The sequence below is a fragment of the Excalfactoria chinensis genome, chromosome 6, assembly GCF_039878825.1.
Source record: "Excalfactoria chinensis isolate bCotChi1 chromosome 6, bCotChi1.hap2, whole genome shotgun sequence".
NCBI classification, from domain to species: Eukaryota; Metazoa; Chordata; class Aves; order Galliformes; family Phasianidae; genus Excalfactoria; species Excalfactoria chinensis.
Genome location: NC_092830.1, coordinates 29,181,684 through 29,194,824, shown reverse-complemented (window position 1 = coordinate 29,194,824; position 13,141 = coordinate 29,181,684). Strand labels below are relative to the sequence as shown.

Below are 13,141 nucleotides of genomic sequence, written 5' to 3'. Positions count from 1 at the left end.
ACATACATCTCAGTGCATGCTGATGAGAAAAATGCTGAAGTCAGCTCAGATCTACAAGCAGCAGAGACAGTGTCTCCTTCTGTGTCTGGAAATAGCCTGCTATGGGATAACAAGGAGAGATAGGAGAGTGCAGCAAGGGACTGAGGAATCTCCTGTGGTGAACCTGTTACCAAAAGGCCAAACATTTTGCCATTGCCTTAGCTCCAGCTCAGTCAAAATCCTCACCAGTGCCTCAGATGGGAAGGAAGTCTGTACAAAGCCAGAGGGGCAATGCTAAGGGAGACTGTCCTCATGAACATAGTTGAGTGCAGGTCCCTGCCATCCCTGGGGCCCCTCAAGCAAGGAGGTGGTCAGCCAGAAAAAGCAGACAAGAAGCAGCAGGTCCTTGTACATACATGGAGAACAGCAATGGAGTTCCCTTTCCAGAGCGACAGCAGATGGGAAATCCATGCTCCAAGGAGCTCAGCGGCCTCCCAGACTGCCCTCCCCACAGGCACAGCCTCCAAAGCTCCCGACGTCGCATCCGTGACTGAGCTCTGGCTGCAAGAGACAATTCCATTTCAGTGCAACAGATTCAAACTCTAATTGAGTTTTGTCATTTAAATCAGGGCAGGAGCAGCTCTGCCAGCCTGCAGCCATGAGGGCTATTTTTGAAGAGAATTGTCATATGGGCCAGGAAGTCAAATATGACAGTTTTAAACCATTCTTAACTGTATTGCTGCACGTGTGTGTGCATTTCCCTCTGCAAGCAAGAAACAATCACTCCCTGTGCACAGAAGGAGCCCAGGTTGCATAACTGTATGGATGCTGAGATGGCTTCTTTGTGGCAGCTGAAAAAGAAAGGAAAAAATCCTCAGCTTCTTAATGCTTTCTTGCTTTACATGACTCACCACAATGGAAAAAACCCACTTGCTGCTTCTTTTCACCCCATCTCATCCCAGACACCATCTATCTTCATGGCAGTCCACTGCTGCTTGCACAGTACAGTCCACTCCTTTACGTTCCTTAATTCAAGTGCAAGGTGTGGAGGTAATTTGGAACATAGCTTTTCCCCTTCCCTTTATAAAACAAGGAAAGACTGTTCTAGTATAAGGACATCAGATTAGGACTCAGATTCAGCTTTCACATTCAGTACTGATTCAGATTTCTGGTGTGACTCAGTTATTCATCTTCTCTTTAGGCAAAAGTGCAATAAAACTCTGTCTTTCATCCTGTTCTCTCTCCAGGCAGAGTCCAAGGCTTTTTCTCCTCAACAGGATTTAGTACAATGAGCCCCCAATTACACTTCCATTACAAATTACATTGTAAATCTCTATTTACTATCATTTTCTTACGTCTTCTAAGTACCATATGCTTTTATAGAGCTAAGCGAGCAGCTTGGTAGATGCTTTGATCTCTATTTTACCAGGCCTCTGCAGTTAAATCAGTGTTAGGAATAAAACTCAATACACACATACTTATATAGTTACAATTTCATCAATTTTTTTAAGGAAATACAGTCATGAGGGTATTTTGCTGCTTTTTTACTGTCTTATAGATAGAACAACTGGTATGTTTTGAAGGTCCAAATACTTTAACAAAGTATTTCCTCCAAAAATGTTGTTTGTATAAAAGTTTGAATTTTAGTGGAGAAAAATTAACATACGCCTATCATAATCTTGTGTTACTAAAAATGTTCTTGGTTACCATAAAGTCTTGCTCTGAATTTCTCTCAAAGCAGTATTGAGGATTTATCAGTTCCTAATGGCCTCTATAAAATACCCAATATCACATAATGTACTTCCAGCCAGTTTCTCCCCATCTCACTTTCCGCTTACCTGCCTCATCCTTTGTCAGTTTGCCTATGTGGAAGTAACAGTGGACAGTGTTGAAAGTCACCTGTGAAAGTCACAATGAACAAACTCACAGCTCTCTCCTCATGCACCAAAACAGCCCTCTTATTAGAGAGGCTATCACCCCTCTGTACAGTGAGAAGCAGCAAGGTCACAAGTTTAAGGTTATGGCACCAAAAGGCCAGTTTCATTTTCTCAGTGCTTGAAATTGTTATTCCTGGGATGAGTCAGTTCTGGCAGAAGGAAGGTAGATGTGATCCCTTCATTTCTATTTCATATTAGTAAATCTTCTTTACCCTATATTTCAGACATTTAAATGCATTGCAATATTCTGAGTTTAAAATTGCACTGCGACCTTTAGAAGAGAAAAGGATTCTGAGGCTAAAACACAAGTTGTGCCTTCCCGAAGGCAGTTCATTTCCCATGCAGAGCTCTTGGTGTTGTTAACAAGAAGCATGGTTTATATGCTGTGCTTCATGAAAACAGAAGTACAGCTGTGCAGTCCTTTCTCCTTGAGGTAGACGAAATGTGAAATTGGCCCATGTTTTACACCAAATGCAATTGATGGTTTAGTTGAAAATTGGATTGTCTTTAGAACAGAAAGCAAAGTGTGCAAAAGTCAATGGAAATATATTTTTTTGACATCCCTGGCCTTGGAGTAGCTCTTTGAAGATAGATTCTTCATGAGGAGAGCTGTAATGGTGAACTAGGCCCTGAAATTACTTCCTTAGTCTAAACTCTTAAATATTTTACAGTCACATTAAAGAGGAAGTTTCTGTCTGCCACACTTAGCTCTTCAAAACCGTTTCTCTGCAGAGATATGAAATAACAGAGTATATTGATACTGTCTGATTTGGAGATCTGGAAGAAAACTATGCATATTTCTGGATCTGGCTAGCATTGCTCAAGTTATACCACAGGTTATCACACATTACCAGACTGGTGTGTGTGCCACCTGAGAGACAGCAACTGTGCACACTCATACCTGATGGGACCAACATGGTTTGCTGACATCCTGGGGGAGAGCTCAGCCAAAGTCCATCAGCATGGACTGGAGCACATTCTGAATGCAGAGAGGCTGAAAGTACTGGGGAGGTTCAGAATGGAGCTGAGAAAGATGGCGAGGAATTGGGTTGTTCTCTTCTGCTACCTGAAAGGAGATTACAGAAAAGGCAGCCATGCACCTCCTGTAGAAGCACAAGCAAAGGACAAGGAACAAGAATCACAAGGACATGAGAAAAAAAACTCTTCACTAGGATTAAGCACTGAAATAGGGAACCGGAAAGTCTGTGGACTCTGCATGCTCAGCCCAAAGCCCTGAGCAACCTGACCTGCACTTGGCATTGATCCCACCTCGGGAGGGAAGTTGGAATGAATAACTCCAGAGGTGCCTTCCAGCCTTGGGTCAGTAGCTCAAGAGGGAGTCAGCATAACTCACAATACTTCAGACTCACACTGTGTTCCCAAAAACGTACTGAGGCTTAGAAATGCACAGAAACTCACCAAGCTGAGAAAAGAACCTGAAAACATTGCTTTAACTGGATCTGAAGTTTCAACAACATTTCTGAACTAACTACGTAACTAATTAACTGCAGTATTCTTACTAATGATATATGAACATTCAGGCATTTTTTAAACAAGCAGAATATTTCAGAATTATGTATCTGCAGTTAACTTGACAGTTTCTCTGATAGCAAAGCTATGCTTCCTAAATATGCAGGGCTTTCTTCACTGGAGTGAAATGTAGATACACTGGTGTATTTTTCTCTTGGGAGATATTTTTAACAGACATGCATATTGGTTAAGGAAATACTTGGAGATGAAATGCTAATTTTCTCTCAGTAGTTTGTAGTATCACAGGAAGCAACAAATGCCAGGCAAGCAGTGGATTTATTTCTGAAAAGAGAATGTAAAAAGTATATAGATCAGTGCTATTGCAAAGATAACTGTTTGAAAAGCTTCTCAGCTACAGAGCACTCATCCTTTGCATCTGCTGCTGCTTTGTCAATAATTTATCTGTAATTAATTATTGAGATACTATTTTTTAAATATATAAGTAAAATCTTGACAGCACAAAACGCAGAATCGTGAATTCAGTGTGGAACTGCTCAAGCACAGACTGAGTAGAAAGGAAGATGAATTCTTATTAGCATACAAATGGATGAAATAATGTAAAAGGGAATATGCTGCTCAGGAAACATTTACAAATGTTATTTTTCACGTATTCTGCAGGATGGAAGTCCCCGTTTAATAATGACATTTTAAAATTGTCATTAAGGCCTTAATCCTTTAATGTGCCCTCTATGGGTGACTGCTGTTCAGATGCTGACTGAGGTCAGAGAGGAGGTGGGCTTTGGTGAGGAATGGAAGTACTTCCACTGAGCATCACATTGGTTTACAGGCTTACAGATCCTTCCTGCCCCAAACCCATGGAGATTTTCAACCAAGTGCAATTTGAGGAATTCAGAAAAATGAATGGGGGGAAAAAAATTCTCAATGGCATTTCTTTCAGCAACAACTCAGATTTCTAAGGATTTTGTAGCACTAGTTAGCAAAGGGAGGGTCACAGATAACAAGTAACCAGAAAGCATTTTTTACATCAATATTTATTGAATTTATACTAATACATATTTAAAGAACTTACTTACCCTTAGCTGAACTGCAGAAATTGAAAGCTGCCATGCTTCCAGCATCTTGTAATGCAAAATAAAAAGGGATATCTTAAACAACATTTGCTGGAAATGGTCTGCACAAATGTATGCAGGAAATTGACTCCTCTCACCTGGGAGATGATAGTTGCGAGCAATGAAATTATCTGACCATAACTTTAAGGAAATCCTAGTGGACTTCAAAAGAAAGCTTGCACTGCACTTTTATGTCAGTGCAGGTGATAGAACTTGAACATGGAAAATCCTCGTTAAAATATTCATTAAAAGGAAAATGCTACAAATTCCACCTGATATCCCATATCCCTGGCCCAGTCTAATTAGCATGGCCAGTATCTTAATCCCAGGAAATATGTCTGTGGATGAATGTCACACTGGCAATAACACAAGAGTTAATCACTTTGCAGGATATTAGTTTTTTTTTGTTTCTCTACATACAAATTAAGTGCTTGAAGTGAAGCACTGAAATTTGTTATAATGGAGTTCAGCAAGGTTTATTTCAAGCACAGAAATGTAATATTATAGCTACTGTGCTCAGCATTGGGAAAAAAAAGTATACCTCAAGGACCTAAGCCCTGTATAGCCTTTGGAGCAGTAAATTTTTGACAATATTTCACAGAGAATGAGTGATGGAAGACCAACAATTGCACTGGTACAAGTCATTAACAATTAAATTATCAGATTCCAGCTGACACGAAAGTCAAGTCAAGCAAGTAAGCTTCCAAGAGGAGCCATACGCATATGATGCTCATCCTGCAAGTAACTGGGGTGATTCACTCACAAATATCCCGATGTCTGATAATTACCTCTTTCTCTAAAGAGATGATATTTGCAACTAGGGCACTTGTTGCTGAGATTTTGGTTGGAAGATGAAAATTGGGACAAATGGAAGGTTCAGCAAAATAATTACTGTATGTCACTGACCTGCATATATAACACTGCTCTACTTCTGTGATACAGTGAATAAAACACAGACTCATGAGTCCCTGATCCTACCTCTGGTTTTATCATGAACGTCTTTACAGTTACCAAGCACCATAATCCAGGCATTAGAGTACCAACAGTTGAAATATTGTGCTGTTTTACATGCCAGTGCTATTTTACAGTTGGTATCAGTATAAGAAATGCAACCTGATATAAGTAGACCAAACTACCCAAAAGGTGAGAAAGAAAAGGAAACTGGGAACCTGCTGGAAACCAGAGAGGGAAGTTATTTCTGTGTTTCTAGATGATGTGGGGTGTTCAAAACCATGTTTCTGTGTACAAAAAGATCCCTTCCATTCCTGCTCCAATTCTTACCTTTGTGTTGAAAGATTTCTTGAGCTCAACTATCTCTTGAAATATGGGGACAAAAATATGAAAAGCCAATATTGAAGCCAGTCATCTGTGTTTACTTTGTTGTCAATGGAAAGGCATCCTTAGTATGTCTCTCCATGGCAATCTGGAGACAAACTGGCAACATGATGCTGCTGAAACACTCAGTTTTTCACACCTTCACCCTCATCAGTGGTGACAGGAGCTGTGCATGGCCCCAGTGCCCCACAAAGCAACAATGCAAGAAGGCGTCCACCAAAACAGCCCGATACCAGTGCTAGATTATTGCAGGAGAAAGCAACAAGGGAAATTAAAAAAAAAAAAAAAAAAAAAAAAAAAAAAAAAGAAAGAAAAAGGAAAGAGATGGGGAAAGAGAAAAGGAGCTCAGCAGAACTTCTGAGCCTGAGTTATTCTTTTAATAAAACTTTCTGTAGAGTCCAAAAACTCAACTACATTTTTATCTCTGAGCCTGAAAAGATGAAAGCAGCAAGGAGCAGAAGGTTGTAACTTTCATGTTTATACACAAATACTCCGAAAGAACCTGCCTCTGCCAAACACTGTCATTCAGTACATAGAAGTACAAACACAAATTAAGCAGAGGCTTTGAAGTCCTCAGCTATGCAGAAGCCTCAACAGAACAAAGAATTCTGAGATGAGGCAGAGGAAGAAAGGTGTATACGATGTTGGAGAAGGATTATGAGAAGCAAGGAGACACAGACAGATGCGTATTTTGGCCCTCTGAATTTCCATTCTTTGAGGAGCTGCATCTAATGTATTGAGGAATTTGGCATGGAAGGCCAGATAAGTCCCTATCCTGACGTGGCAGTGCGTCACAAGCCTCTCTGACAGACACTGCTTACCTCATGCTCAGATCAAGCCCACTTGTTGAGGACCAGGGATGAAAGGCTGTGAGTGTAGAAGTGGCAAGAAGATACTTTGCTCATCATTATTAATGCTGCCACTCAGAGAAAGAAATGTGGCTGCAATTTAAGAGATGGTGGCAGCAGTTGCTCAGCTGAAGGTTCCAGACACTCTCCACAGAAGCTCTTGCTGGGCAAGATTCACAGGCCTAGCAATCGTCCCATAAACCCACACCTTCAGCATCTAGACCCCCAATAGACCTCCAAAAAACAAAGCTCAAAATAAATGGGATTCAGTGCACTCTGTCAAGTCCTTGACTGTCTCTGTGGGCCACTGCCCATCCTATCCTTACATCAGCCCTTCTGGCCATGATGCTCTCTTTCTCAATTAGAAGGTTTGACTTATCAGCTATACTACACCCCAGCTCCAGTCCTGTGTTGTCTAGACAGACATCACTGACTGTTGTACCAATCTTTCAGTGAGTATAAACACAAGAGAACTAAAGGACAAGAGGTTAACCTCTGATCAGCGGAGAAATGCTATGAATATCCAAGTAGGTAGAAAACGTTGAAGAGAAAGTCAAATTCCAGTAGTGCCGCTATTCGTGCAAAAATCAGAACATTATATCCCAGATGGAAAGCTAAAACAAAAACTTGTGGAAAGGGAGTTTTTGTACTTGTTTTTGGAGCCTGAGGGCTCCTTGTTTTGTGTACAGAAAGGCAATATTGACTTTGGCGATACAATGTACACCCTGCAGGGCTCTGAGCTTGTTCCTGCTGCCCCTAGTTTGCTTCTTCCATAAATTCCAATAAGCAAAGACAGACCTTTATTAAATAAAGAAGAAAAAAGAAAAATCTACGTAATGAGTTTTCTTACATGTGTCCAAGAGCAAAAAGCAAATGCTTAACCTCTGACATCAAGGCTGAATTACCACATGGTAAGTAATGAGGAGCAACTGCTTACTGTTTGCTTTCAGAAAAGTAACCAAGTCAACATTTCAGAGAACAATTAGTGCTCCAGCTGGTTTCAGCACTGAGGTACTTTTTCTTGGAGGAATCAAATAGTTAAGGTTGTTTTATTTTTCCCCTCAGGTTTACAGAAAAATTCTGCAAATGCAAGTCCACAAATTCTCGCTGAGAACAACTGCAGATGCTGCTGTTAAAATATATGGTCATATATACATACTTGACATTTAGCACTTTTTGTATATACATGTATACGTATAATATATGAAGACATATATAAAGAATAAAAGTATATCTCAGTCTAAGTGTATATGAAAGAATACATGGATTGTGTTTTTCTACCCCAAAACAATTATTTGTGCTCAAGTTGGCAGCCTTCTAGTGGTACCCATCTCTGGAGCATATGAACAATTTAGCACTATGTTTATCCAGTTTCTCAGCTCCTAGAAGGAGACATGCTTTGTATTTTCCATTTTTTCTTCATGATGCCTGCCATGAAAAGCTCATTGCCTTGCTTCTAGTAGGTTAATAAACTTCAGAGAGGAATACTGGGTGCAGCGACAAGAGTTAAATACCCCTACAGTCTTCTGTGGAAGACTTCAATCTCTGAAGTGAAATTCCTCTACCATGTTGTACAGAATGACAGATTCTGCAGGCTTAAATTTTACAAAAAGTTTTTCCTCCTCTCCATAGTGAGCTTTTGGTCCTTTTAACTGTCTCTAAGTCAAAATTAGATGAAGAGAAAACTTTCCTAAGCTTGGCATGAGAAATGTTGTGTCCCAAGTTACAGAGAAATATTAATGAATCTACTAATGGATAGAATAAGGAGCTTTAATGACTTACATCCAGCTGGCTGGAGCTGTACAATCTATGAAGGACTGAAGGAAGGCTCCCAGAGGGTCTTGTGATGTGCTGATTCTCAGATAAATCCTTGGATGTGCTTCCTGGGAGTTCTCACAAACTTAGTAGATTCAGGCACCAATTCAAGAAAACTGTCTTATTCACTATTTGCCATTGCCAGATATTCAGAAGTTTTCACACCCAGCAGCCAGGAAAACAGGACTTCCAATTTCTAACAGTTTTACAAGGTGCTTAATTTTAAACAAAGGTTTGAAATCCTTGAAACAGCCTATTTTTTAAGTGCTTTCCAGGGTTACACAGTTGCAATCTAGTATATTACACCACCTTATCAAGTGAAAACCAGATTCTTGCTATTCTAAGCAGGAAAAAACACCAGGTCCATGTGGGATCTACAAAGAGCTTTGTCACACAAACTGCATTTTATGTCTCTGTAAAGTCCATTTCAGTTTCAGATACTTTGTAGATGCCAAATAAGGTTAATGGTTGCCTTTCTTTGCTATTGACTTCTTTAATTTTATTGCCCTCTGGCAGTTAATGCATCTGCTAAACCACAACAGAAAAGAAAGTTGCCAGAAGTTTTTCAGAGACCTAAATACATAAACAACCCTAAAAGAGATCAAGTTCACTGGACAAAGGAAGGCCCTGAGGAAACAGTCATGTTACCACTGCAAAATGGTTCCAGCTATTCCTGGTTTCTTGAAAGTTTCACCCTGAATTAGTCATCATATGGCTATAGATCTGTCACTGCATTTTATATCGGTGTGCCACAAAATACGCTCTAATTATTTTACTCATATAATATTCTGCCAGAATATGTGAGATGACATCATTAAATGAAGTCTCATGGGTTTTTAATATTGGATAATATTACCATGGGGTAGTATCACCATCTGATGTCCTGAGGCAGTTTGGACAGTAGAGTAGGAGCAAACAGCAGAAAGCCTAGTTCTGTCTCCACCACCTTCTCCAAGCAGGTGTCTCCAGATGAAGGTGAGGGAACGCCCTCAGCATTGTTGCAGCCACCTCTGCTGCTGGACCAGTGATCATGCATCACTGGAAGCCTGCAGACATCCAGAGGCATGAGGCATGCCTCATTGCACAGCCAGACGTAACAACTAAAACATTACACCAGATCAGGACTATGTCATGATGACATGAGAATACCTCCTGAGAAACATCTATAATTTTCCTGTGTGATAAATGTGAAAACATACCAAGTATTAGGAGTTCTCAAAGCCTTAGGGTGTACATTAGCTCATTTTTCCTCTCTGTTATGCTGCTTGCCTGCAGCCCATTCATGCCACAATGATCTCCCCTTGCTGGTTGGTTGCCTAGTGCAGGCCACTGCAAGATCTAGATGGATCAGCATGGTGGCAAATATTTAAATGCCCCACTGCATGCTAGGTCCATATTCCAACACACACAGAAAAACTACACAACTGATTGGTTGATAGTTGGATTTGTCATCGCTTGTGGTTTCATATAATGAAAAACCTAAGAAATACCTCAGCATTTTCAGCAACAGCATTCCAGGTCCTAGCAGGCACCAGTTGAGCTAATTATCTGAAAGGTCCAAATGACTGAATTAGTCTCCTCCAAAGCTTTTCTCAGTTAGGAATTCTTGTATCATGAAGTAGGACAGACAAGCAGATTTTGCTACCTCAAGGCTTTCTGCTGACTTGTACCCTTGTGTCCCTTGAATAGTCTGAGTCTGAAGATCTGTTAGAGGGCCAAGCCAGCTCTCAGCTCCACTTCCACAGCCTTCCTAAAGCACTTTCTGTAGCAAAATAAAGGCATCACTCACTATGAGAAAACTTCAGCATGCAGCCATTATTGCAGCTTTGCTGTTATTCCAGCACCTGGTTGGTTTGTCCATTTCTGGAGATCAGATTTTCACAGGAGAGTCAGTGGAAGGCTCAGTCCCAGGGCTCCCCTTATTCCATCTCTGTTCCCACATGGAGATTGGATGAATTCCCCAAGCTTCACTCTGGTTTCATTAACCCTTTGGATCAGCTGAAATCAATCCATGGCAGAGAAAGGCTCTCAGCTTGATTTTCAATCAACAGTTGAAATTTCCTTGCGTCTTTCCCCATGCCCTGAGGGATCTGATACTATTTACCGTGAAAGAACCAACCCTGATGTCTTGTACTGAGGTGAAAATATCTCTGAATTATTCTCTCTATCCTATGATGAGATATCTAATATTTTCCTTTTCTCCCTGGAGGCAGCAGACTAAAAGATGAGGAAACAGTGACAGGTGCAATTAAAAAAAAAAAAAAAAAAAAAAAAAAAAAAAAAAAAAAAAGGAAAAGAAAGAAAACCAAAACAAACCAACAACTAAATGAACAGCAAAGTGTGCTTACCTCCACAAGGTGGAATCTGTTTTTTTTCAGGTTTGCACAGTGCAGACAGCAATCATCTTCAGCTATGACTGAGCTCCTACACGCACAGACTATACAAATAATAATGAGTGCAGAAAGACCGTAGCTGCTCACTGACCAACCCATCTCCCTGGCTGCAGTTTAGGGACTGAGGATATGACTCACTCTGTTAAGGCTATGCTCCATTTAATTTTAATGCTGCACAGTGGGTTTTGTTCTACCTGTGCTTGGTCTCTGATGTTACACACATATCTCCAGTGGAGGCTGTTCTCTTGCTTTATTCTGTGTTTATGATATTTTATCAGGCAGAATGTAGACAAAGCAGAAAAGTTTGGATTAAGTCATCTCAGAAGTAGCACTTCTACACAATCAAAGCACTCTAAAATGACTTTAGTCCATATCAGGAAACTATTGTGGCTCTAAGCCTCCAGCATATCAGCTTAAAAGCATTTCCTGTGGTCTCCTCATTTCTTTTGAGAATATCCTATAAGTGATGTACAACCAGGGAACAAATACAATTTCTCAGAGTGCTTAGTTTTCACTTTGGCACAATCTGTAGTGGTTATGTTCCAAAATCCTCATGGGAATTGAATTATCCCAAGTCTTACTGTCCTGGACCCCTTCATCTGATTTAGCTACAGCCTAATACACTCAGAAGTACAAGACGTGCACACAGAGAGAATGTGACTGTACAAACTCTGCTGAACAAAGCAGCTGTAAGTTTTCAAATTCAAGTATGAAAACTGATATTTATATTAGCATGAATTCCCAGTACTAGCTGTGGTAGTTTACTGCAGGTTTCCTGCACAGATTGTCTCGGTGCCATAACTCTTTTTCATTTTTCTTTCTTTTTCCCTTTCACTTCTTCTTATCTTTTCCCCAGAATGCCCTACATCTTCCTGGAATTCCTTTTTGTGGCTAAGATCTAAGACTAGGAAAGTTTGTTATAGAAGCACAGTCTCTCCCTCTGTGCTTTCTGAATGGTTATCACTGGTATGAGGGTTGAGCAAGCCTATCCTTGGGATCAAGGTGCAGTACAGACTGAATGTGTTTATTCCACCTCTTAATGCTGTTGATTATTAGAGATTGTTAGTGTGAACCATCTTCATCCCTCTCAACCTTTGCTAATGTGTCACTTCTCATTGGAAGATCCCTGTATTATCCCTATAGAAACAACCAGCACATAAAACAATACACACACAAGATGGATTAACCTTCTGAGAGCTTCTCATGAGGCTGGGAAATGCTTGGGGTTGTTGGAAAAAGCTCTACCTAAAATGAAGTTCCACCTTTCCCAGACAATCTTTTCCCTTACTTCTCCCAGCTCTGGTAATCACCAGGATATCTCACAATATGTCTGAAACAGCCTCGGTTCATCAGCAGCCATCTCACTCTGTGTTTTTTTTAAGAAATGGCCAATCTCAGTTTGTTTAGTACTCATTCATTCATCTGAATTCCATCATGGAAGTAGAATACAAATTGAGTCTCATGCTTAATACCTGAGAAATTCTAAGAAAGAGGACGAGACAGAGAAAGCTCAGTTTCATAAAGCAAAATTTCACAGCTTCCTTGTCCACTAAGCATTTTTTCCTCAAAGCTAATAGGAAAACAAATAAACAAACAAAAAAGAAAAACAACAAACATTGATCTCCCCTCACTGTACAGAATTGATCTGGATTACCATAAAGCCTGGACAGTACAGCAAATTGGACTGGTGAGAGAGCAGTTCAGATTTCAACCCCAATAATACATACCTGGTGGCACGTTGTGGACTCCACATAAACACTACTGTCAGTCTTTGTGAATTGATGGTAGGATAAAGGCCTTAAATTTACTTTTAACAGTTCTGAAGGCTCAGGGGAGGTGTGGGAGTTTAAAAGATAGATGCTTTTTTGTAAGAAGTACATCATCATCATTCATTTCACCAGCTGCAGGAAAAAGGAAAACTTCATAGAAACACAACAAAGATGATAGTTTAATGGGCTGGTAGGATGTGTACTACAAGAAACCAAAAACACAAGGAATATTTAAAAATGGAATGATGAATATGACCTTTTCTTACCTGGGAAGAGTCAGTACAGCTGCATCCAGATGCCAAATGTAAATTACAGCAAGGCGAGGTGTGCAGTGAATGGTTTGCTTTGGATTCTCTGGATCCAGATTTGGAAAGTAAAGCAGCACATGGACTTCAGATGGTGAGGAGGCCTTGACCCATTTCTGAATAAAAAAATGAAAACCAAAGACAGTAATATTTCTTTCCC

At 40.2% G+C, this 13,141-nt stretch overlaps 1 long non-coding RNA gene across 1 annotated transcript; it reads right to left on the bottom strand.

Moving 5' to 3' along the window:
- Positions 1–787: 787 nt before the first annotated feature.
- LOC140253710 (uncharacterized) lies at positions 788–2,915 on the bottom strand. The gene is made up of 3 exons (XR_011903960.1): positions 2,818–2,915; positions 1,818–1,878; positions 788–830 (listed from the first exon to the last, which is right to left on the bottom strand). It is a non-coding gene; the product is annotated as an uncharacterized lncRNA (long non-coding RNA).
- Positions 2,916–13,141: the final 10,226 nt, after the last annotated feature.